Source organism: Triturus cristatus, chromosome 10, assembly GCF_964204655.1.
Source record: "Triturus cristatus chromosome 10, aTriCri1.1, whole genome shotgun sequence".
Classification (NCBI taxonomy): Eukaryota; Metazoa; Chordata; class Amphibia; order Caudata; family Salamandridae; genus Triturus; species Triturus cristatus.
Window position 1 is genome coordinate 6,859,786 of NC_140593.1, and position 25,527 is coordinate 6,885,312.

The 25,527-nt window shown below is 42.5% G+C and overlaps 1 protein-coding gene and 1 long non-coding RNA gene across 5 annotated transcripts in view; one reads left to right on the forward strand and one right to left on the reverse strand.

Moving 5' to 3' along the window:
- LOC146788709 (NXPE family member 4-like) overlaps nt 1–25,527 on the forward strand; it is a 588,533-nt gene that overhangs the window by 441,563 nt on the left and 121,443 nt on the right. The gene's annotated exons all lie outside the window — the stretch shown is intronic.
- On the reverse strand, nt 13,295–14,243 carry LOC146788712 (uncharacterized). 2 transcript variants are annotated; one of them, XR_014969966.1, is made up of 3 exons: nt 14,202–14,243; nt 14,047–14,116; nt 13,295–13,426 (listed from the first exon to the last, which is right to left on the reverse strand). It is a non-coding gene; the product is annotated as an uncharacterized LOC146788712 (long non-coding RNA). The 2 variants fall into 2 exon arrangements; XR_014969967.1 differs by lacking the exon at nt 13,295–13,426 and adding an exon at nt 13,809–13,920.

The window sequence follows — 25,527 nt, forward strand, 5'->3', positions numbered from 1 at the left end:
CACACATTCACCTCGTACCACCACAGGCAAGTGAACCCATCTATAGGAACCACAAACACTACCACTCCATCAACGTGCAAGTGGTATGACAGGCAGAGCAGATCATCTCACGTGTGTGCAGAGCATCCGGGGTCAACACATGACTGCTACATCTGGCAGACCAGCAACATCTCCCCCGCCCCCAACCCACACATGCCCAGTGACGATGACAGTGGTGAGGAAGAAGGCCTTGACCAGCGTCAACAGATCATCGTCAACAACTTCCATTGAGTGTGATGCAACAATGAGTGACTATGACTGGGTCTGTGTGCCTTGCTGTTGTCTCACGAACTTTGACAAATGTTCCAGAGACTTCGTACACATACTGGACAATGCGCCGGAGTAGAAAACACATGCATGCAGGGACTGAGCACCCCTACGCACAGGACACCATTGCCATAATGCCTCACTCCTCTCCTACTCACACAGAAGCATTCAAGCGCCTGTACACAGCCAGAGAAGTTGAAGACCAGAAACATTTCCAAATGTTCTCCATAGGCCAGAATGGGAGGTCTGGCTATTCCATTCTATAGTCCTAACTGACCCATAGAACATGGTAGAAAAACGAATTTAGTATGCCTGAGCTCAGAATATTAAAATACATCTTTTAGTGAAGTTTATTTTTATACCCTGTGTTTGAAAATACCACTTTTAGAGAGTAGGTATTTTCTTGCCTAAGCCTTCCAGAGTGCTCTGCTGTTATGTGTATTGGCTGTCTGGTTTTGGAGGGACAGGGCAGGCCGAGTCAGACCTGGGTTGAATAGAGAGATCTGAATTGGGGTATGGGGAAGGGGTAGCTCCTGGACCTGAATAGGGCTGTGCCTGGCAAGGTGAATGCTGGCTCCACCTCCCACTGTGCGTCTGATGGCAGGCCCCCTCTTTCTGAAAGGAAGGATGCAGCCTGGTAAACAAAGTGCTCCAGGGCTGGGCAGAACTGGTTCTAGCTGGGTTCAGTGACTTGTAGCTTCTGAGAACAAAGACTTTTGGGATATACATATCTGTGCTGAAACCCCTACAAATGGTATTGCCCCTGGATCTCAAGACCAACCTCTGTCCGTGGAACTGAAGGAAAACTGCAGGAGAGGACTGTCCTTGTGTTGTGTGCTGTTCCCTGGATTGGTCTGCAGTAGTTGTCATTGGACTGGAAAGAAGAGTGAAAAGTAGCTGTAAGAGAACTTTTTAATCTTGAACCTGCAATCACCCAAGGGCTAGAGAGAGAACTAGCCTCCTGACTGAAGTCTCAGGCCCAGTAGACTTCATTTCGTCGCTAAAGCCTGTTAGTGAGCTGCCGCAGCCGAGAAGCGTCAAGAAATTCGTCGCACTGCTACCACTGAGTGCTCGCTGACCAAATCATCGCACCGCACGCTAACAGATCGCCATCTTGTCGCTAACGCCCGTTAGCGAGCTGTCGCCGCCGAAGAGCGCTCGGAAATCCATCGCGCTGGTGCCGCTGAGTGCTCGCTGACCTGATCATCGTCCCGCACGTTTGCGGGCCTCGAAACCATCGCTAAGGTCCATTTGCGAGCCGCCGTGACCAAGAGCATGAGGAAAAACATTGCTATCACGCCGTAGCGGCATTTTGTGGATTATTGACACCAACATCCAGGAACTGTGAGTAACCGCCCTGAACTGAAGTTTGCATTGTCCATTTGAACTATTTTTGCAGCATCAAGAGAGTATTATTTTTGTACAGTATCGTGGCTTCCTCGTTATTTGGTCTTGTGATAAGCCTATATATAAACATAACTATTTTTGATAACTACCTGCGTTGTGTCCCTTCGTAGTGTTCCTCACTGTATTACTGTGTATGGTCATAGATGCTTAACACACTGCCTCTGAGATTAGCCTAACTGCTCGTGCTATGTTACCACAGGGTGGAGCAGGGGTTGTCAAAAGGGGTGCAGCCCTTCACTCTGACTTAGAAAGAAGAGTCCCTGCTTGGACAGTGGCCATCCACTGCCAGAGACCCCCATTTCTAACAATTGCCATGCTAGCGCTCTATTAACAACGCTTAGCGTTATGGCAAAAAAAATTCCAGCGATAGCGGTGAAATGGGCCAACATCGCTGGAAAATATGCGATGTTTACTGAAGAACAGCGAAAAGCTTGTTGATATGACCTTGTGGTCGTAACCCCATAATCCACCTCCCATGTTAGGTATGCCCAAGTCAGGATTTTAACACACGTTAGAATCCAGCGTTAATGGCGCGTTAGCACGATTATGTTTATCGCTACGCCAGACGGGGCCTTGTTGTTAATATCGCGAAGCTGCGTTAGCGATATTTTCCCGTGGAGTTTTGTCAGGCATGCCTACTTTGCATCTCATTAGTGATGCGATGCGATGCATGATGAAAAACGTCGCTAAGAATCGGAAACACGCGCTAGCGTGCCCTTGTTAATTATGCAATATAATTATCGCCACTTTTCAGCCGAAAACGGACGATAAAGCGGCGATAATGGGCTTGATAATATGCCCCTATGTATTTAATCACATTCACTTTAAATGAATTAATTATGATGCAGTGTCATTCACAGAAGAGGGATTCCCAAAAGGGGAATTCAGACCATAAAAGTGGTAGACAAAACATGATGGCCCAAATTTACTAAGCCGTTGAAGGGCGACGCACGGCATCGCAAAGCTTATGTAAGATTTACAAAGCCACACAAGGGGGGTGAGTTCAACCGTCTTGTGCAACTTTGTAAAGAAATATAACGCAAAGCAGGGCTTGTTCTGCGCTACACCGGGCAATAAACACATTCTCAGGCCAAATTGTTGGAAAAGGCCGCTTTATTGGACAGGTAAGCAGTTTCATGTAATACAGATATGCAAAATAAAGGCCTCACTAATACAGAGTCATATTCTATCACCCCCGCCCTTAATCATTCCCCACAACAAACTTTCCCAAGATTGTTCTAACTGATCCTCCTCCCCAACCCCGATCTTTCGTCCCCCGCCTACCTCCTGCCTCATTCCTTGCTCCCCTGATTTGCTCTGTCCGAAGCTAGTCTGAATGCCCCCAACCCTTCCTGCCTGTCTCGATCTCCTCAAATTCTGCCACCAGGAAAAACCCTAATATGGGTGTTTTTCCTGTCCCCTTCTTTGTCTTTTTACTATGACAAATGCTATCAAAACTTTTGCAAAAAACGCACACCCTGTGGCTAAAACAGGTAAAAGTGCTTTAATACCGTAACTTGAACAACATATTCGAAAAGCTTTTGTTTTTAAGTAAAAAAGACAGAAAAGATTCTGAGAAAAGAGAGGGGTGGGGGCATGGTCAGAAATATATATATATGACGCTGTCGCCTAACAGCTTATTCATCAACACCAAGCTTTTAACCCCAAAACGTTTTAAATCATCTCCTTTATATTCAGAATGTAAATCTCAGTACCTATGAAAGAAAGGTGATCTCTATTATGACGGAAGAATTGATAATCCTCTTTTGAATATCGCTGTGAGCCAACCAATATAAACCATGTGACATTAGGGCTTTTATGCTCCCATTTGTAAGGGCCTACAAATTTGCTAGTAACTCTATGTCCACTTTTATTTGTAGGAGCAAACCTAGGCCAGATAACTGTACAAGGTCATTTTAACCCCAGGGGGATCACTAAAACTTCTGGGTGCTTTTTTGATGGCAGCTCACTACAAAGAGGCATTAACTGGCCCCGTTTCATTCCCCTTTTTCCCCACCATATACTGAAACTTCGTCTGACCGAAAACCCAAATTCTTCCCAAAATGTCTCTTTTCAACTTGTTTTGAAGCCCACTTAACAAATTAATGTCCAAATATCCACACAGTCTTCTGTGGTAATGTGGAAACCACCGCCGAACCTAGGAAGAAATGACAGTTATTGAACTTGACCTATGACCTTAATCATCTAGTTCTCTAATGTATCTGAGAAAACAATCAGAAGACCAACACCCCAATTTCTTTAGTTCGTTCACTGAAAACCCCCACCTGGCAGCTTCTGAAGCCGCACCTATTCTAAAGGAGTGAGTCTCAAAATTGAATGGATTTTCATCCAATTTTCTTAGGGGCTCATTACGATGATGGACGGAAGACCATCCGTGCTGGTGGCGGAAAACCGATATGCTTCCCACCCCACGTGGGGTCATTGCGACCAACAAATCACAATGGACCCACAGAGGCTATTTTCTGTCCGCCGCAGCCTGTCAGACTCCACACGTCTTTAGCGTACACAAGGGTGGTGGACAGAGCCAACAGGGCAGGACTGACGTGCGGAAACACGTTCCGTCTGCCAAGCAGATCATCATGTTGCAGACAGCCCTTTCCACTGCCACGTAAAAACCACCACATTGCGGATGGTGTAAATACAACTACGGAGAGGAAGAGTCGGAACAGAGGCCTTCTAAACCTCCGTAGCCAGCATGGATACGGTGCAAAAGGCCTTCCCGCTGCACCACCTGCTGCACCTCCGACAGACAAGACGCCGCCGCGCCCAACAACAGAGGTATGTACCAAACATTTCCACGCATGAAACCCCTGAACAACTACAACTCCCAGCAAGTGTGGCGGCACCACGATGATCATGGCAACCTGCCAAATGCAAAATGAGAGAGGCCCACCCAATCCCCATGAGTGACCCTCAGTGCCCCCGAAGGCAAATGGGGCCAATGACAAGCCTCGCAGTTGCAGAGCGCGCACATCGCAACCTCTAAATATGTACGCCAAAGGCACCCATTGGCTGATGGCTCATCCGGGTAGTGTGTGCCACAACCTGGCAGCCCAGAAGCTGCGACTGCAACCCTGTAACATTCAAGTGGGGCCAATGCTTGTCATCGCTGTGAATGCCAGCTACCGCGCATGCAAACACATACTGCATTTACATCACACATCACAACTCATTTGCCTAAAGTGACTGGTGCACCCAATGTTTAATGTTTTAGGGCACGAGGCCCTCATGCATATAAAGTAACCGCACAGACATCGTACATGTACAGGAGAACCGGCCCAAGGCATGTGCATCCTGCTCCTTTGGCAGGGTCACAGGTTCAGTGACGCCTGGGCTGGGCAGCTGTGGGGTGGGGGTAAGCCAGCCATCTGGGAGTGGCTGGTACATTAGAACAGCTGCTCCCTACACTGTGAAGGGATGAGAGAGTGTGACCCATGAGCCAAGTCTTCACACACATGGAATGTCCAAGGAAAGGAGAGTGAAATTACATACATAGCCATGCCTCGTGGCCAGATGGACTTAAATGAGGGACGGAGTCAAAAAGGACAAAGGCCTCCCGCACGGTACCAGTGTTGTCTACTGAAACCTCCAACATGTGAACATCGCTTGAATATCCCTGTTACATTTGCATTTTCAATGGTTGTTGTTCAACATGGTTATGTTATGGCATAGTAGTATCTTATGAGAAACAGTTCCCTTAACATCTGACTGGCATCTCTGGGCCAGGGGTCATTTTGTAAAGGGCCAGTGGCGTAGGCCGACAACCAGAGGTGCCCATTGTCTGCAAACCAGACATATGTGTTATCCCTAGCACGTCCAACACACGTACTGGTGTGGCATGCAGTGTACCCAGCTGCCACTACCTGTAAATATCCCGACACAAGTCCCGAGTCAGTGCTTCTCCAGACCAAACGCCCTAAAAAATCATGCCCACCAGTGTGTAGGACATGTGATCACCACACCCTGCAATCCTCACTGTCTTCCGTGATGTTCCCTGTAGACTGATGCACTTACATGCTTGCATGACTGATTGTCTCTGTACAATGTGTGCGTGAAGTAAAGTACTGTCACACCCTACACTCCTATCAGTAGCACCATACAACAAATGAAAGTCACATGAGCGCGTGGCTATGGAGAGATGAGGGGTGCTGGATGAGGGTGGCAGAGAGGGAATCCGAGGAGGAGGGCATGAGTGAGAGCATGAGAAGCATCACCTGCCTGATAATCCCACCTCAGGAAAACCCCCTCCTCCCATCAGGAGGATCTTTTAGGAAAAAACACACTTCATGAGAGTGACAACATCTAAAATGAGAATTAGGAAGGAAAGAATGCGTCTCCCTGGCCCTTGTAAAACTGAGGAGAGATAAAGGAGGGCCCTGAAGCTGCCCTGGTGAGAGACATAAGTGACAAATCGAGCACGCAGTGGCCCACCAGAATGCCTCGTTGGACCACACAAATACAGATTCCTTGAGCCGGCCCTGCCTGGGAGGCATCCCAAATGTTGATGGGAGCCGTTGATGGTACACACATTCACCTCGTACCACCACAGGCAAGTGAACCCATCTATAGGAACCACAAACACTACCACTCCATCAACGTGCAAGTGGTATGACAGGCAGAGCAGATCATCTCACGTGTGTGCAGAGCATCCGGGGTCGAGACATGACTGCTACATCTGGCAGACCAGCAACATCTCCCCCGCCCCCAACCCACACATGCCCAGTGACGATGACAGTGGTGAGGAAGAAGGCCTTGACCAGTGTCAACAGATCATCGTCAACAACTTCCATTGAGTGTGATGCAACAATGAGTGACTATGACTGGGTCTGTGTGCCTTTCTGTTGTCTCACGAACTTTGACAAATGATCCAGAGACTTCGTACACATACTGGACAATGCGCCGGAGTAGAAAACACATGCATGCAGGGACTGAGCACCCCTACGCACAGGACACCATTGCCATAATGCCTCACTCCTCTCCTACTCACACAGAAGCATTCAAGCGCCTGTACACAGCCAGAGAAGTTGAAGACCAGAAACATTTCCAAAAGTGCAGTTTTTACTTTGGTGTCAAAGCATGCAACATACGTGCCACAACAGGTTGAAAATGCAAGAGTACACAACCAGTAACCACAGTGACATATCCAGTTAACATGAAGCTAGATGTCACATCAAAAATCCCTCTGGACGTCTAACCACGTGAATATCCCCCCCACTCCTTGTAGGAAGGATTTGTAAGGGATGTCCCTGATCCGGTTGTATGACATAATTTCGACAGACAGAAAATCGACCTACAAATATATCGCAACAAAAATATCGATGTCAAGAATATCGACATCCTATCTACAACATGGTAAGTACAAAAATATCGAAAATTAAATATCGATGTCAAAAATATCGTTATTAAAAATATCGTTTTTCTTTTACTTTAAAAATATATGTAAAATAAACCAAATTATACTTAGAAATTAAATAAACATAATTAAATATATTGTATAATATTTAAAATGTATAATTAATATATATAATTTAATAAAACTTTAATTAAACATATAATATAATATATAATATATATATACTTACTTAATAATTAATTTTACTAATAATTTCTGTAACGTATAAATTATTAAATGTTTTTAAAAATTACCAATACATCTATACACATAAAATAATAACATTAATAAATATTTAATAATTAAATATAGCAAATAATAATCAATATTTTTAATGTGAATAATTTTTATTAATGATATATTACAATAGCAAAAATAATACAAAACATATGAAATATCAGACACAATAAAACTACTAGTCCAACTCCAACAAAAACAACAGTAAGGAAAATGTTGGATACCGTAGGGGTAAAAATTACTATTCCAACTCCAAAGAGTGCAACAGTAGGGAAAGCGTTGGATAGCGTAGGGTTAAAATTACTATTCCAACTCCAGAGAGTGCAATAGTAGGGAAAGTGTTGGATAGCGTAAAGGTACAAATTACTATTCCAACTCCAGAGAGTGCAACAGTAGGAAAAGCGCTGGATAGCGTAGGGGTAAAAATTACTATTCCAACTCCAAACAGTGCAATAGTAGGGAAAGCGTTGGATAGCGTAGGGTTAAAATTACAATTCCAACTCCAGAGAGTGCAATAGTAGGGAAAGCGTTGGATAGCGTAAAGGTAAAAATTACTATTCCAACTCCAGAGAGTGCAACAGTAGGAAAACCGCTGGATAGCGTAGGGGTAAAAATTACTATTCCAACTCCAGAGAGTGCAACAGTAGGGAAAGCGTTGGATAGCGTAGGGGTACAAATTACTATTCCCACTCCAGTAAGTGAAACAGTAGGTAAAGCGCTGGATAGCGTAGGGGTAAAAATTACTATTCCAACTCCAAAGAGTGCAACAGTAGGGAAAGCGTTGGATAGCGTAGGGGTAAAAATTACTATTCCAACTCCAAAGAGTGCAACAGTAGGGAAAGCGTTGGATAGCGTAGGGGTACAAATTACTATTCCAACTCCAAAGAGTGCAACAGTAGGGAAAGCGTTGGATAGCGTAGGGGTAAAAATTACTATTCCAACTCCAGAGTGCAACAGTAGGGAAAGCGTTGGATAGCGTAGGGGTAAAAATTACTATTCCAACTCCAGAGAGTGCAACAGTAGGGAAAGCGTTGGATAGCGTAGGGGTACAAATTACTATTCCCACTCCAGTAAGTGAAACAGTAGGAAAAGCGCTGGATAGCGTAGGGGTAAAAATTACTATTCCAACTCCAGAGAGTGCAACAGTAGGGAAAGCGCTGGATAGCATAGGGGTAAAAATTACTATTCCCACTCCAGTAAGTGAAACAGTAGGAAAAGCGCTGGATAGCGTAGGGGTAAAAATTACTATTCCAACTCCAAAGAGTGCAACAGTAGGGAAAGCGTTGGATAGCGTAGGGGTAAAAATTACTATTCCAACTCCAAAGAGTGCAACAGTAGGGAAAGCGTTGGATAGCTTAGGGGTAAAAATTACTATTCCAACTCCAGAGAGTGCAACAGTAGGGAAAGCGTTGGATAGCGTAGGGGTACAAATTACTATTCCAACTCCAAAGAGTGCAACAGTAGGGAAAGCGTTGGATAGCGTAGGGGTAAAAATTACTATTCCAACTCCAGAGTGCAACAGTAGGGAAAGCGTTGGATAGCGTAGGGGTAAAAATTACTATTCCAACTCCAGAGAGTGCAACAGTAGGGAAAGCGTTGGATAGCGTAGGGGTACAAATTACTATTCCCACTCCAGTAAGTGAAACAGTAGGGAAAGCGCTGGATAGCGTAGGGGTAAAAATTACTATTCCAACTCCAAAGAGTGCAACAGTAGGGAAAGCGTTGGATAGCGTAGGGGTAAAAATTACTATTCCAACTCCAGAGAGTGCAATAGTAGGGAAAGCGTTGGATAGCGTAAGGGTAAACATTACTATTCCCACTCCAGAGAGTGCAACAGTAGGGAAAGTGTTGGATAGCGTAGGGAAAAGAATTACTATTCCAACTCCAGAGAGTGCAATAGTAGGGAAAACGTTGGATAGAGTAGGAGTAAAAATTACTATTCCCACTCCAGTGAGTCTAACAGTAGGGAAAGCGTTGGATAGCGTAGGGGTAAAAATTACTATTCCCACTCCAGTAAGTGAAACAGTAGGAAAAGTGCTGGATAGCGTAGGGGTAAAAATTACTATTCCCACTCCAGTAAGTGAAACAGTAGGGAAAGCGCTGGATAGCATAGGGGTAAAAATTACTATTCCCACTCCAGTAGGTGAAACAGTAGGGAAAGCGCTGGATAGCGTAGGGGTAAAAATTACTATTCCAACTCCAGAGAGTGCAACAGTAGGAAAAGCGCTGGATAGCGTAGGGGTAAAAATTACTATTCCAACTCCAGAGAGTGCAACAGTAGGGAAAGCGTTGGATAGCGTAGGGGTACAAATTACTATTCCCACTCCAGTAAGTGAAACAGTAGGGAAAGCGCTGGATAGCGTAGGGGTAAAAATTACTATTCCAACTCCAAAGAGTGCAACAGTAGGGAAAGCGTTGGATAGCGTAGGGTTAAAAATTACTATTCCAACTCCAGAGAGTGCAATAGTAGGGAAAGCGTTGGATAGCGTAAGGGTAAAAATTACTATTCCCACTCCAGTAAGTGAAACAGTAGGGAAAGCGCTGGATAGCGTAGGGTTAAAAATTACTATTCCAACTCCAGATAGTAAAACAGTTGGGAAAGCACTGGATAGCATAGGGATTATATAATCATAATAACCAATTAAATAATTAGTTATAAAAAAATAGCATATTAATAATTTATTTACAAAATATGTATTATTAAATACCAATTATTTAAAATAAATATTTATATAAATAACTTTAAATTACATCCCACACTATTCCCCCTTTAACACACAACACACTACACATACAAAATACACAATACATTTAAATATCAGTTTATCTATTATTTACAATTAATAATGCATTCTTTATAATTAATATACTTATTATTTACAAATGTATACATATTAACTACCAAATTACAATTATTCACAAATTAATTATTAATTAACACTACATTAATTAACAATAACAACAAATAACATGGAATAATAAATTTATATGTACTATATTTAACGTACTAATTAAATACCAATTAATAATTAATTAACAATTAATTATTATTAATTACAAATAAATAAAAATTATCAGTAATTATTTGAATTTAATTACATCCCACCCTATTCCCCTATAAACTCACAACCCACTACACATAAAAAAATCACATAATTCATTTAATCATCAATTAATCACTTAATAAAATTAAATCACCAATTAATTAGTAATTAGCAATTAATTAATTAACAATACCAATAAATAAATATTAATATTAAACTAATTATAACTTATATAATTAACCAATTAATAAAATTAATTTACAATTAATAATTAATTAACAATTAATTAATCAATTAATATATTTAATTAACAATTAGTAATTAATTAACAATTAATTAATCATAAATACCAATTAAACAATACATATTAATTAATTAATTATAATTAAATTACTTCCCACCCTATTCCCCTATAAACCCACAATCCGCTCTGATACTAAAACGCTAAATTATATTTTAAATAATTAATCTCTAAACATTTATTTTTAAATGTATTAAAATACATTACAATAATCTTTAACATACAAATAAAATACATATTAAAATACATTACACTAATAAAATATCGATATTCTTGACATCGAAATTTTTAATTACGATATTACTTACATCTATATTAATGACTTCGATATTATTAACTTCGATAATACTTACCTTGGGGTCGATATTCTGTCCATCGATATTCTTGACTTCGATATTATTTACCTACGATATTTCCAACTCGATATACTTGTAGTTCGAAATTTAAAACTCGATATTTAGACTGCTCACCCCCTGATCCATGGCCTTTGTCAGCAGAACCCATTACTCAGCCTATACATAAGGAAATTACACCACATTGGCTGTGTCGCACTCATCACTGGATGGATCTCTCTTCTAGTGTGGGGCATCTGGCTCACAATCCCATGTCATTCAAAGGGGATCCATGTCCTACTGCAGCTGTGAGACTTTGTTGAGTCAGGGTGCTAGAGCCTGAACAGAACTGAATGACAAGGGACAAGATTATCTGACCATGGACAGAATGTCCAGACAGTACTCCAGGACCGCGCAAAGAACAAGCTCTGCGGACACGTCTTATATGACAGACATGTACTAAGAGACTTGCAGGGCACAAGTCATAAAAAAAAAGTGGGGGGGACTGACCAAGTAAGACAAAATGCAAATTACCTCACAACGTCACGACGTAGCGCTATGAAAGAAGTAAAATTGTGCGAATAACATGATTTGTACAAATGTTGGGACAGGCTAACCCACCTGACAGTCCTACAGTGTCCGCATTTATTTACAGGGCCTGAACAAAGGGAAAAGCATGCCTCCCTTAAGTACCTGTGAAGAGACGACAAGCTGTGTGCATATGTTTCCCTCGGTGGCATCTACATCTAATTGTAAGGTCCAAGGCGGAGCCCAGTCAGCATGTACAAACAAAAGGAGGCCGGTTGGCCCCTTTACCTCGGCCCGGCTGGAGGTGAGAAAAGGCTCACTCACTGCATGCACGTTGCTGCTGGGAATGGACAGCAGTCCGCGTGCAGGTGCTACTGAACGTTTCCCAGTATCTGGAGAGTACACTGGGACAAGTTAAGCATATCCATGTGGGGACCAACGTCCTGGCAGGGGGGACGGCGTCCACCCCGTGCAAAGAGGGGGGGTGCCGTGTACCTGCATGTACCCCCGACTCGAGTCCTGGGTAATTGCAAAACAACAACACCATGTAGTCTTCGTGCGCTACAGCTGCATAATGGAAGCCGGGCTCATGCCAGACGACAATGTCCACGACGGTCAGATGACAGCCTCCACTTGCTTGCAGAGCTCAGCACAGTCCAAGCCAATGCAGACAGGGTCAGAGTCAGAGAGCTGGTTGCTAATTCCTGTCAGGAGGCGTGAAGAAAGGGAAACGATGATTGCATTAGTCACCAACAGCTCCTGTTTCTCTGAAGTAGTTACAAATTCAAGAAGGCTCAGACAGCTTCGAAGGCAATCAGTTCCAAGAGATGATCCAGTTCATCTTCAGCGAAGAGGACCGTCATCCAATCCAGCAGTATGAAGGAACAGATGTGCTCCTTGCACCACGAGGTTGCAAGGTGCATCCCATCGCAACATGGGAGAGGTTGGATGTAGGCCTTGCACAGGAGCCATTGCGCACACACACATGCGCAGCGATCAGCCTGCCTGACACATTGAAAGGCATCCCATAAACATCTCTCACCAAAGCAGTCTTGCACGTGGACCAACAAAGGAGTCACCCACAGCTCATGATCCAGGTCAGCAAGGGATGTGTTTGAAAGGCAGATATCCATGGCCCACTGAAACAGACATCTTCTACAGGAAAAGACAGGTTGCACGCAGGTGAAATATGCATGGCGGAACGTTAGCCTATAACTGATGCCCGAAGCGAGAAACAATGTTCACAAGGAGCTCATTTTATACACCTTTATCAATAGATCAAGCAAAAATTACTCGCAATTAGTTAAGTCAAATTAACCTAAAATATGTTGAATCACGACAACGATTAATTACCAAATCTAATAATTGTAATTTAATACACAGTTGAAGCCCAAGAAGAAGATATTATTTACTTCAGCCGAAGTAAATATGATTTATTTCTTATTCATCAAATACAAAATTTAAATTTTATTTTTACACTACCAAGCACATATAGTGAAAAGTAAGGGTGGGCGTAGTGCTCCGCTCCGCCCGCGGAGTGTGCGTAGTGCTGCCTGCTTCGTGGTCCACGAAGTAGGCGTAGCAGGCAGCGCTACGCACACGCCACGGCAGAGCAGAGTTGCCCGCCACCCGCCTACCGCCCACCCTCATTTTAAAATAACTTAAAGTATTTAAAAGTAAGAAAATGTCTTACCTGAGGTGCAGCGTCCCGGGGCTCCTTCTTCCTCCTTCAGCGGCAACTTCTTCCTCACAAATGCGCGTGCACGGACGCCCGCACATGCTCATTTCTCGCATAACATTAATTGATTAATTGCTCCTAATGAAGTCTAGTGTCTGTCATAAGACGGATTCTAAATATCTAATTGGAAGACAATGTAAATATAAAAAACTAATGTGGCACATGGTGGAACAAGAGAGTATGGTCTCCTAAGTTATAGCAAGACTGGCATGTTCACCGATACTCATATGATACATGATGTCTCACAGTACTGCAATAAAGGCCCTTCTCTTATGAAGACCACATTTATGTAACTACTGCTGCGCATAGTAGAATTGTAGCTTATAATGAGGTTTTATAAGTAAATTATAATAGCTCATTACTAGTAGGTAACCATCAGGCTAGTAATGACGCCTCATATTCTGTCAAAAATAGCATATCTTATAAGGAGGACCATAACTGTACATTATCTTGGGTACAACCCAAATGGGTACATAGTAGTGTACAGGACAATTCAAACTGGGTCAAGGATAAAGAAAAGAGAAAAACGAAGTTACTGCCACTTACGCATTCGAGTTGGCGTAACTCTAAAGATACAGTGCAGAATATATAATAAGTATATGATGATTCATACACTGCAAGAAACAAACATTAACAAATTAATTAATAAAGAGTCAGGGTAGTCAACACCTACTCATAATTAACGGTGTCACAGTGAAAGTTAATAAAAGGGGGAGGGAATAAATAAAGACGCCACTTACACATTAAAGTTAGCGCTTCTCCTTAATTTATCAATTTCATCATAAGAGACAGGATACAAGGAGTGACGAGCTGAAACAACACGTAAGGATAATTACTTCGAGTTCTATATAGGGGAGGGGTGGACATGCTACAAGTGAAGTATGCGAGTACTTACTTAAGCATCAGCGTCGAATATCTCTGTAGAGGGTCCCTGATAGACTTGGAGACTATTGTTACCCGGAAGCATATAAGCAGAGTTTCCGTAATACCACACATGCGCAAAGGAAGACGACAAGGAGAATCATCAAGCGGCCAACTTGGAATGGTCAAACTACCATTCTTCATCTGAATTATTACGTGTAGTTACAAAATGGGGAGAGTAAAAACATGGAAAAATTATATATATAAAAAAGCTACTTATACTTCAAAGTTAGCGATGTCGAATTAATCATGGAGAAGAATGACAAATTGTATTGCGCGTAAGACTAATATTATGGTTGTTGAATGGAGGAAGGAATATGCTAAGGAATATGTAAAGGAATACATCCAAAGCATCTCGGATTTCTCAATGGAGGTTCCCTATTTAACTAGGAGACTACTGGCTAACCGGAGGTTCATAACTGAATTCACGTGTTAGTCACACAAATGCAAAGTCAGCCGGCGAGAAAGATCATCAAGCGGCTATTTTAAAGTGGCCAGATTACCATTCTTCATATGAGACAATCCTAATAATCCCAATTATTAATCGTATTGGTGCCATACGTTAACATAGATAAAAAAATCACGAAGGTGTATACAGATAATCAAAATTTAGATGAGCACATGTATATATTTGATTATCCATCATATACTTATGTTTGTAAACCTCATTAGAGAAACATATCGTACATGTATCTACATGTTATACGTGAGCTTGTTTAGCAATTTATCATCAGTTCCCTTCATATTTGAATAACCAAATTTGTTCATGTATATAATTAAATGACATGAGCACTTATAGTACACAATTTCTTAAAAACATCAGACGTGCCAATATATACAGTGGTTGATCTAGAATGGGGAAGAATTAGAATGTCAATCCGCTATTCAAATACACTCTAATAACTTCTAATACAGCCTTTTCAATACATTTTTAATAGAGTCAAGTATCTACCACTAGTCAGAGCCCTGGCTAATAGAAAGTGATATAGTGTACATCAATGAAGGCTAATGAACCTACGCCATTCTTCTAGGCTGTTCAATCCTCTCTGTGCAGATACACATTTATCAATCCATTTACATTCTAAGGATTGCAAAATTAAGGAGATGTCACCCCCTCTAGGAGGTAGCCTGGCTTTTTCTATCACTTGCCATTTTATATCATCAGCTGAATGTGCTTTCTCTTTGTAGTGGTCTACCAGAGGGGCTTTATCTACCAAACAACGAATTCTACTTCGGTGTTGGCAAATGCGTGCTTTCACTGGTTGAGTAGTCTGACCTATATAGATCAGGTCACAAGGGCACCAAATACAATAGATGACATTGGATGTCAAACAGTTAGAGAATTCGTGTAGTGTAAAGTTTATGTTGCCATGCGAGAAGGATTTGGTTTCCATGGTAAACCTACAAGCGACACAACTACCACATTTGTAGTGACCTGTTACTGGAGGTAGAGACCAAAGATCATAGATAGTTGTTTTTGTTTTAATAATACTGGTATCTGAATGAACCAGATGGTCTCTTATGTTTTTACATTTTCTAAAGGAAAAAAGAGGTAGATCTTGGCAGGCATTAAGGGTGTTTAGGGTTGGCCAGTGTCTTTTTATGACCTTTTGTACTTGCGTACCCATTGGGCAGAAAGTGGTTACACAGACTGTCTGAGAAGTTGGAGCCTTAATTGTTTTCTGGAGAAGTGTTTCACGTGGGCTGAACCATGCCCTTTTCATAGAGGTTTTAACCAATCTTTTGGGATATCCTCTTTCTCACAGTCTGGTACTCAATATATTCGCCTCTCGAAAGAAATCAACTTTCTCAGTACAATTTCGTCGAAGTCTTAGAAATTGTCCATAGGGTAATTCGTCATTCAGGGCTCTAGGATGGAAATTCGTAACATTCTTTTTCCAATAACTTTGGTGCGGGATGACGAATCTTCGTGAAATTTTAAAACTGGTGGGGCGCTCCGGTCAGCTCCTATCCTGAAAGTTTGGGGGTGATTCGTCAAGTGGGGGCCGAGAAAAATGGGGGGTCCCAAAACGCATTTTGTCCATGTTATTTCCCATAGGAAATTTTGGAACAGGCTACAGCCCGAACTGCTGAACGGAATCACACACATTTTTCAAAAAGGTATCCCTTGGTTCAGAAATAGACCTTTTTTTTAAAACAGTGTAAATCTGTTCAGCAGTTCCTGAGAAATTTGAAAAGTAGAGGTCAAAAAATCACTTTCCCATAGGAAACTTTAGACACAGTTATATCAAAAACTGCTGAACGGAATTCCACCAAATTCTGCAAAAAGGTACTGCTTGGCTCAGAAAGCGACCTTTCTAAAAAATGGTGTAAATCCGTTCAGTAGATTTTGAGAAATTAAAAAATAAAGATAATGATATCTATGGCTGTGGTGGATCCGCGCACCCTCCCGATCACGAGCTTCATGCTAATTGGCTGTCAACACTCCAAACCAGGAAGTGTTGGCAGCCATCTTGTGTCTCAGTAGAACCGAGGCACAAGAAAACAGAAGAACAAATGCGCAAAACAGGGAAAGGGGGCAGGGTAGAAACACCCTGACCCCCTAGGCCTGCTCAGGGGGCCCAGAAGGACCCCCAGGGCCAAGAAAAGCATTTTTTTTAAAAAACAATTGCGGGATGCGCGGAGGATCCAGGCGGAAAAAAAAAAACGTAGCGCGGGCTCCCGCGCTTCATGTTAATAAAGCCCCCGGGTGGGCCAGGTCCCAGTTGAAAAAAAAGTGTGGGGGAGGCCCCAATCCCCCCCACAATTTTTAAATGTGTGGGGGGCCTCTAAGCCCCCCAAGCCCCAGGGACCACCACCCCCTGGGGCTTTCATTAATTGTAAGCGGGGGCACACGGACCCCCGCAGCCCTGGGGACCGCCACCCCCGAGGCTTTTTTTGAAAATAAAATGAACCTGTGAGCCCCCCCACACGCCCCCGGGGCACTAATTATTTAAAATAGGGGCTCCGTTATGGACCCCCGAGCCCTGGGGATGACCACCCCCGAGGCTTTGCATTAAGTGGGAGGGAGGCCGCGCGGCCCCCCTCCTGGAGCCAATGATGGCCCTGGGGACCGCCACCCCTCAGGGCCGGCTCCTGCAGTGTCCCGGGGTGCCCACACCCAGGACACTGCTGTTTGCAATGACACTGGTGGTAACGCAGCTCCCTGGCGCATACTGGAGGTACATGGTGGGCTAGTTGGCCCCCAGGGACCCTCAGGATTGAAGAGGAATTAATTCCCCAAAGTAAAACGCGCCACAGGGTGTGTTTGCACACATGTGACCTCAGGCCCCTGCTGCGTTCGATACAGTCAACCACTCTGCCCTACTTCATGTTCTCAGAGATCGATTCGGCCTCAATGGTACGACACATAAATGGTTTGTCTCATACCTCCAACACCGATCACAGCAAATGAAAATGCACAACTGCTTATCTAACCCCACTCTGGTCTTCCTAGGAGTCCCCAAGATTCTATTCTCTCTACCTCTCTCTTCAATCTCTTCATGGAACCTCTCACTCTCATTCTAAAACAAGCTTGTATCAACTACCACCCCTATGCCAATGATACCTAACTCTATCACAAGATCAAAACCCACGCTGACATCTTACACCTTAACAACGCCCTCACTAAGGTTCAATCCTGGTTCCAATTAAATCATCTCAAACTTAACCACAAAAAAACTGAAATCATTCTCTTCTCCCCTAAAAGCAACCATCTCCCCATTCAAACCTGGATCTCCAACCTCAATGCCCTCAACTGCTCCCTATCCTTATCCAAGTCTGTAAAATCCCTTGGTATCTCCATCGATAATAGCCTAAATTGTTCACATCAAAAACTCGGCTAAAGGAGCCCTCTTCACGTTCCGTCATCTAAAGAAAATTAAGGCCTTTTATCCCGATTGATGACTTTAAATTTGTCGTCCAATATCTTTTCCTGTAGCGTATTGATTACGGAAACGCCATCCTTACCGGAATCCCCAAGGTCCACCTTGCCCCGCTCAAATCTGTGCTCAACCTTGCAGCCAGGCTCATCACTGACTACAAGCGCTTCGACCACATCTCCCCTGCCCTCAAAACCCTTAAATGGCTCCCCATTAAAGGCAGATCTGCCTACAAAACTGCTTGCATTTCACACGAAGTCCTCCATCAAAATACTCCGCCATACGTGGCCAATAAAATCTGCAAAGCTGGCAGCACCCGACTCATGAGAAGCTCCTCCTAGTCCCAGCCCTGCTAAAAAAGAAATCTACTCAGTCCCACTCCTTTTCCGGCAATGCCCCAAACATCTGTAATGCCCTCCCAAAAGACCTGCGATGCAACCCTTCCTACCCCAGCTTAAAAAAAGGCCTCAAAATGCACCTCCTTAATAAATATTGGGGATTCCTACCAGCACCCTGAACTCGCTCCTTCCACTTCTCTAGTCCCCCTGTCTCTCCTACCTTTCTCCTCCCCCTCCCCTCCCATTATACTCTACTGGTTCGGCTTTCCCCTCCCTTTCCCACTTCTCTCATCCTCGCCCACCACCACCCCTCCTACCAAATTTCCTCCCCTTTGCTTCCTCCCTGTCTCACGTCTAACCGCCTACACCTTGCTGCCCTTCATGTTTTTACCCTTCCCATAACATCCTACGAATTCTGATCTCCCACATCCTTGTTTTATTTATGTATATAGCACCCGCCCTCTCCACCTGTGTATTTGATTTTTGTAAACTCAAGCTGTTCCTAATTTGTTGACATGTTGGTTCTATATGCTATTGACTGTTTTGTTTTAGACCGTGACCACCTCTTCCCATGAAAAGCGCTCTGATACCTCTGGGTCCAGCCAGCGCTATATAAAACCTCTAAATAAATAAATAATAATCTAGCCTGCTCTAACAAGCTGCCATCTCCAAGACTTATATTCTTTTTTTTTTTACTTTTTAAGGCAGTCTGGCTCTCATCCTAACGGTCTCTATTTCTATGCCTAGATAAGTCAAACAACAATTGGGTCCTTCTGTTTTTTCTGCTGCCAACGGCACTCCCGGATTCTTTGCTACAATTTCAAATTCTCGTAAAGCTTTTTTGCACTGCTGCGAGCCTGCAGCCCCCATGAATAGAAAATCATCTAGATAATGCTTCACCTCCAAATGACCAGTTTTGAAAGAGAAACACCATTGCAAGAAAGTACTGAAAGTCTGAAATAAACTGCAGGAAATGGCACAACCCGTAGGCAGTACTTTATCTACGAAAAATTGTCCTTTGACATAGATGCCAAGCAATGAAAAGTCTGATGGGTGCACCGGCTAGAGCCTAAAAGCCTGAAGTCACAAGTGTGCAAACGCGCCCTGTGGCGCGTTTTAAGTTGGAGAATTAAGTCCCCTTCAATCCTGAGGGTCCCTGGGGTCCAACTAGCCCGCCAGGTACCTCCAGTAAGTGCCACAGAGCTGCGTTGCACAGAAGTGTAAAAAGGGGCATGGCCCGGACCACCTCTCTGCAACGAAGCCCTGTGGCTATGTTCCTCTCCCACCACCCCATCATGAGATTCGCATAGCTAGGAGAGAAGGAAACTCCCATCGCGGTACCACAGCATTGTACATATATTTTTCTGTCAAACAGGAAGATGTTATTGTTCAGACAGATGGAGATCATTTCAAGTAGCATTTCAGAATGTGCTAGTTGACTGATGGGTCTCTGTTTAAGGAAGTATTGAATTGCATGTAGGCCGTGATTGTGTTGGATTGAGGTGTATAATGATACTGCATCAATTGTTATCAAGAGATAGTTAGAGTTCCATTGGGTGTCCATAATGATGCGTAAGAAGTCACCAGTGTCCTTTATGTATGAGCTGAGTGTTGGTACAATGGGTGCTAGAAAGTTGTCCACATATAAAGACATGTTTTCATACAGACTCCCACAACTGGAGATTATTGGACGCCCAGGTGGTTTGTTTAGAGTCTTGTGGACCTTCGGAAGGAAATATATGGTGGGTATTATTGGATCCTCCACCATTATGAAGTTTTTCTCTTCTTCCGTTAGGAGGCCTTTGTTATGCCATTCATTGAGCCTGTTGTTCATCTCACAAATTAAGTTGTTAATCGGATTCTTTTTCAGACACTGGTAGCTCCTTGTGTCAAGCAGTTGGCGCATGGCTTCTTCCATATATTGTTGCTTGTCTTGGATGACAATGTTCCCGCCCTTGTCAGCCGGTTTGATTATGATTTGGTTGTTATTTTTAAGTTTTTGGAGGGCTGTTCGTTCTTTTTGTGTTAGATTTTCACGATTTTTGTTGTTGGGAACATTCTTGATTGATTCTAGTTCTCCAAGAACAAGTTCATAGAAGGTGTCAATCTTATTGCCCGGGTATAGAGTTGGGCAGAATTTGGACTTCTTTTTGAAATTTGTCGGTACTCGTTTGTCCGTTTTTATGTTCATTTCCACCAAAATTTGTTCATCTGATATTTGAGTTGTTTGTGTCTCATTGGCTAGTTCGTATGCAACACGCAACTGAGGTATTTCTTCAATGCGATACGGTTGGAGATCTTCTATATCTGGTCCATGTAGTTGTGTGTCCTTCTTTTGAAGTGATTGCCTTGCAAAGAATTTTTTTAATTTCAGTTTTCTTATATATTTATATAAGTCTATTTTGGTTTCAATTGGATCTTGGTGAATTTCCGGACAAAATGACAAGCCTTTGTTAAGGACATTATGTTCCAATTTGGTGAGGGTGTACCTGGAGAGATTGATGACCAAGTCTGGTAATTTTTTATTTCTATGAGATGTTGTTTCTATTTTCTTGTTGAGGTACGATTTCTCAGATTGTATCTTCCGCCTCTTCCGCTGGCCTCTTCTTGTCTTTCTTGTTGTTGGTCTGAGAAGAAGGATCCCCTTCCTCGTCCTCTTGTTCTGCCAGCAAAACGACCTCTTGGTTTGCTCTTGGGTGCTTGCTGCTCCTGGTAGAGCAGCTTCATCTCCTCTAAAAAAGTAAATTTCCGTGAGGCTGTTGGTCTCTGCTCCCCTTCACTTAGGTCAGACTCAGTTTCGCTTGAAAGTTGACCAGCAGGCGGATCAGTGGTTGTCTTTTGCGTTTCCCATTGTTTTTTATAGACTTCAAACTTCCTTGCAAAAGTGAATATCGTGCCATACTCATAGTCGTCTTCATCTCTTCTAAATTTGCGTTGTTTACGTTGTATCACCTCTTCCTCGTGTTTATCCAAATTGCGTTCCATTTCTACACGCAATTTTTTCATGGTGTCGTCGTCTTCATTACTAGATAGTATTTGCGATTCAGCATTGGATATGAGTTGATGTAGTTCTTCAACATCACGCTTCGCATACTTAATGATAATGCGTATCATATTTTTGGAGCACTCCATATTGTTTTTGCCCCACTCCTCCAACATTTCAGGTTTAGTATCCGGGTGGTTAGGAAGAGTAAATACGCGAAGACCCCTAGGTACCATATCATTTTCTAGGTATTTTTCCAGGGTGATAATTTCCCAGCTGCGTGAGGTTTCCTTGCGTAAAAGTTTTTCTAGTTGAGAAAAGAGCTGTTTTATGGTGCTGACACGAGGCGGTGTTGTTTTATTTGTTCCACTTGTGTTTTGTAAGGTAGATCCCCTTTGAAACATAGTTTCAGCTTTGGTTGTCCTTTTCGAAGCTCTTAGTTCCATTTCTGCTGTCTGTTTGCGATTTATTGTTCTTGGTTTGTTTGTTGACTTTGACCCTTCAGACACTGTAAATTCAATTAGTTTTGCCGTTATTGTGTTATCACTATGTCCGTGAATGTGTGGGACCCTGTAGCGGTCTTTGATGGTTCTTTAATTGAGGCGATGGGGATGTGATGCCCCCACTGAGATTACGTGGTTCATCGAGAGAGCCTAAATTACTCGTTGTTATACACACAATGGATACGCGGCTTGTAAATAGCGATTGCGCGTGTCTTGTGAGGCTCGCTGCAGCATCAGAGAGGGAGGGTTACGAACACACAGCTCACAGTCTTACCTGGGAGAATTTCCGACGCAACGGCGTCCTCCGGCTCCGTGTGTCGGATTTCAACCTGGCAGTGATGTGGCTCGGAATCGTTTCCTTCCTTTCTTGGTTTACTGCTCGTAGGTGAGGCAAAGACTGCTTTCTTCGTTCCGTTCCGTAATTGTCACAGTTCTTGTGTAATGATGATCGAAAGCGCCTCACGTCGTGGCGTTGTTTGTGTTTTTGGGCAGCGATGATGCTGGGCTCTCCTCCGTTTGATTCAATTTACACACAAGTGTCCCGCACGGAAGGAGCACCTTTCCAGCCGGTGCACACGTCGAGATCAGGACACGATCTCGGTATTAATTCCACACAATTGAAAGAAGACGCGGCACTCCTCTCGATGATGGAGATGTTGATTTAATCTCAGATAGTAACCCTCCTACGCGTTTCGAACCGTAGTTCCTGGTCACGGTAGTCTGTTACAATGGTCCCTTTTCCCTTTCTTGGTTTTATACAGTTACTACAAAGTGCCATTAATGTTGCATTGTGGGTATTGTAGTTAAACATAATGCAAAGTATACGGAATTAACATCATTCCTTACTGAAAAGTGATACTTTTTACAGATGAAGTTGGTATAGTTACTTCAATGTTTCTCTAAGTGTGTAGAATTAATTGCTAAGTGCAAAACACCTACAGTGCAAGTGGTTAGTTTGTTTATATACAAATGATGTGTCATTTCAAATGGCACGTATTTGCTTTGCATCCATACAGACACATATAACAGCAGACCTTGCTGCATTTATGGGCACTCAGCCTCAAATACGTCATCGAGAGGAGTGCCGCGTCTTCTTTCAATTGTGTGGAATATATATATATATATATATATATATATATATATATATATATATATATATATATATATATATATATATATATATATATATATATATATATATATTATCTACTGGCGGTCGCCAGTAGATAGTTATAGTTAGGACCGTGTTTCCATAGGAAATCCGCAACATTCTATTTGGAATAACTTTGGCGCCGGTTGACGAATCCTCACGAAATCTTCAAAATAGGTGGGGCGCTCCGCTCCACTCCTACCCTGAAAGTCTCGGGGGGATTCGTCAAGCGGGGGCTGAGAAAAAAGGGGGGTCCCAAAACGTGTTTTCCCCATGCAATTTTCCATAGGGACCTTTAGTCCAAGGTACAGCCCGAACGGCTGAACAGAATTATTTGAAATTTGGCAGAGAGGTAGTCCTCAGCTCAGGGATGTGCCTTTTGCATACATGGAGTCAATCTGTTCAGTAGTTCCTGAGAAAATCAAAAGTAAAATCATATATATATGTGGGCGGAGCCTAACCACACATCTCATCCTGAGATCTGATTGGCTGTCAGCACTTCATCCAAGAAGTGTTGGCAGCCATCTTGGGACCAATATACATGATAGCACCTTATTAAAACGCATTGCAGTTAATAGAAGGTTTTAAGACTTTAGTTACATTATAAATCATTTGTTGATGGTACCATACTCATTTTAGGAATTGTGGCATGTGAAAAAGCCTTCTGCTGGGATATCATGATTGAGAGAAAAATATTTTCTCATGCTTTTTCCCACAGAGGTTTGGAAGGTGATCTATAAGCTAAACTGAGAGCTTATTTTCTGTAAATTCACATTATCTTTCTCAGTCATGTGAGAATGAAGTCTGACATTCTCAGTAAAACATGTACATCCAACAAGGGCAGAGACTGTCAGTTGATTCCTTTGTGTTCTACTGCAGCTTCCCAGAGTGTTCCAAAGAACAACTAGAGCGCTAACAGTCCTACTTATGATAAACGTATGGCACACCTGAAGCCATCCTGCTTGGATTAAAGTGGTAACTCTTAAAACATTTAATTTAAAAAGGAACAAAATGAGGGGGTTCATTTTTCCATAAAAAGTATGGTTAGTGCTGCAGAAAGAAAAATTAGGGCACATTTTGAGTGACTTCTCAAATCCTCTTCTATTTCATTAAAAAATTCTGACATGCAGACTGAAACATGCACTTTCAATACCAGCAGCAGTTTTCCCTGGTGAGCAGTAGCTTTACTACAGTGATCTAATGAGCAAAAAGAGTGCTAACATTCTGAATTTATGGCAAATGTGTGACACATCTGAATGCCTTCTTGATGGAATCAAAGTAAAAAACTGAAAGTATTTCCGACTGAGGAGACTGCAGTAAATGAGGAAATTAGGAAACTTCATAACAAATAAGTCTCCCAAGATGGCCACCAGAGACAAAAGAGCCCAAATGTAGCCCAAATATCACCCAGATGTAGCCCAAGTATAGCCCAATGACAGAATGTCCCAGAGTGTTCTTAAAAACAACTAGAGCGCTTACTGTCTTCATTATGACAAAAAGTATGGCACACCTGAAGCCATCTTGATTGGAATAAACTGGTAACACTTAAAACATTTAATTTAAAAAGGAACACAATGAGGGGGTTCATTTTGCCATAGGAATTATGATTAATGCTGAAGAAAGAAAATGAGGGCACATTTTGAGTGACTTCTCAAATCCTCTTCTATTTCATTAAAAAATTCTGACATGCAGACTGAAACATGCACTTTTAATACCAGGAGCAGACTTCCATGGTGAACAGTAGTTTTACTACAGTGATCTACTGAGCAACTAGAGTGCTAACATTCAGAATTTATGGCAAATGTGTGACATATCTGAATACCTTCATGATGGAATCAAAGTAAAAAACTGAAAGCATTTCCTACTGAGGAGACTGCAGTACATGAGGAAATTAGGAAACTTCATAACAAATAAATCTCCCAAGATGGCCACCGGAGACAAAAGAGCCCAAAAGTAGCCCAAAATCACCCAGATGTAGCCCAAATATAGCCCAATGACAGAAGTGTGCAAAACACTTATTATTTTGTGTTTTTGCAGTGTTATATAGTGTAGACTTGTCAGGTATTGGAGTGCTTTACATGAGCATTGGTTACATCACACAAGAACAAATTCATTTTGGTTGTAGACATGGGGAGACTAAGTGATTTGACCAGAATCACAGAATGTCGAGCTGAAGCAGAAACTCCAACCTGGTTCCCCAGTTGCAAAGTCTGCAGTTCTGGAAGTAACACCACATCCTCTCCCCTAAGTGCAACATTTAATCAAGTGGTCAACTGTATAAAAAAACATAAAGGTAACAAATAATTTAAAAGTGCTTTGTCGCTATTTGAAAACTCAGAAAATATGTCCTTATTTTAGTCTTTTAGAGCACTAACCATAATTTTGATGCCAATAAGACCCTCTCATATATGTAATTTCTAAAGGAAATGCTCTAGGTATTACAGT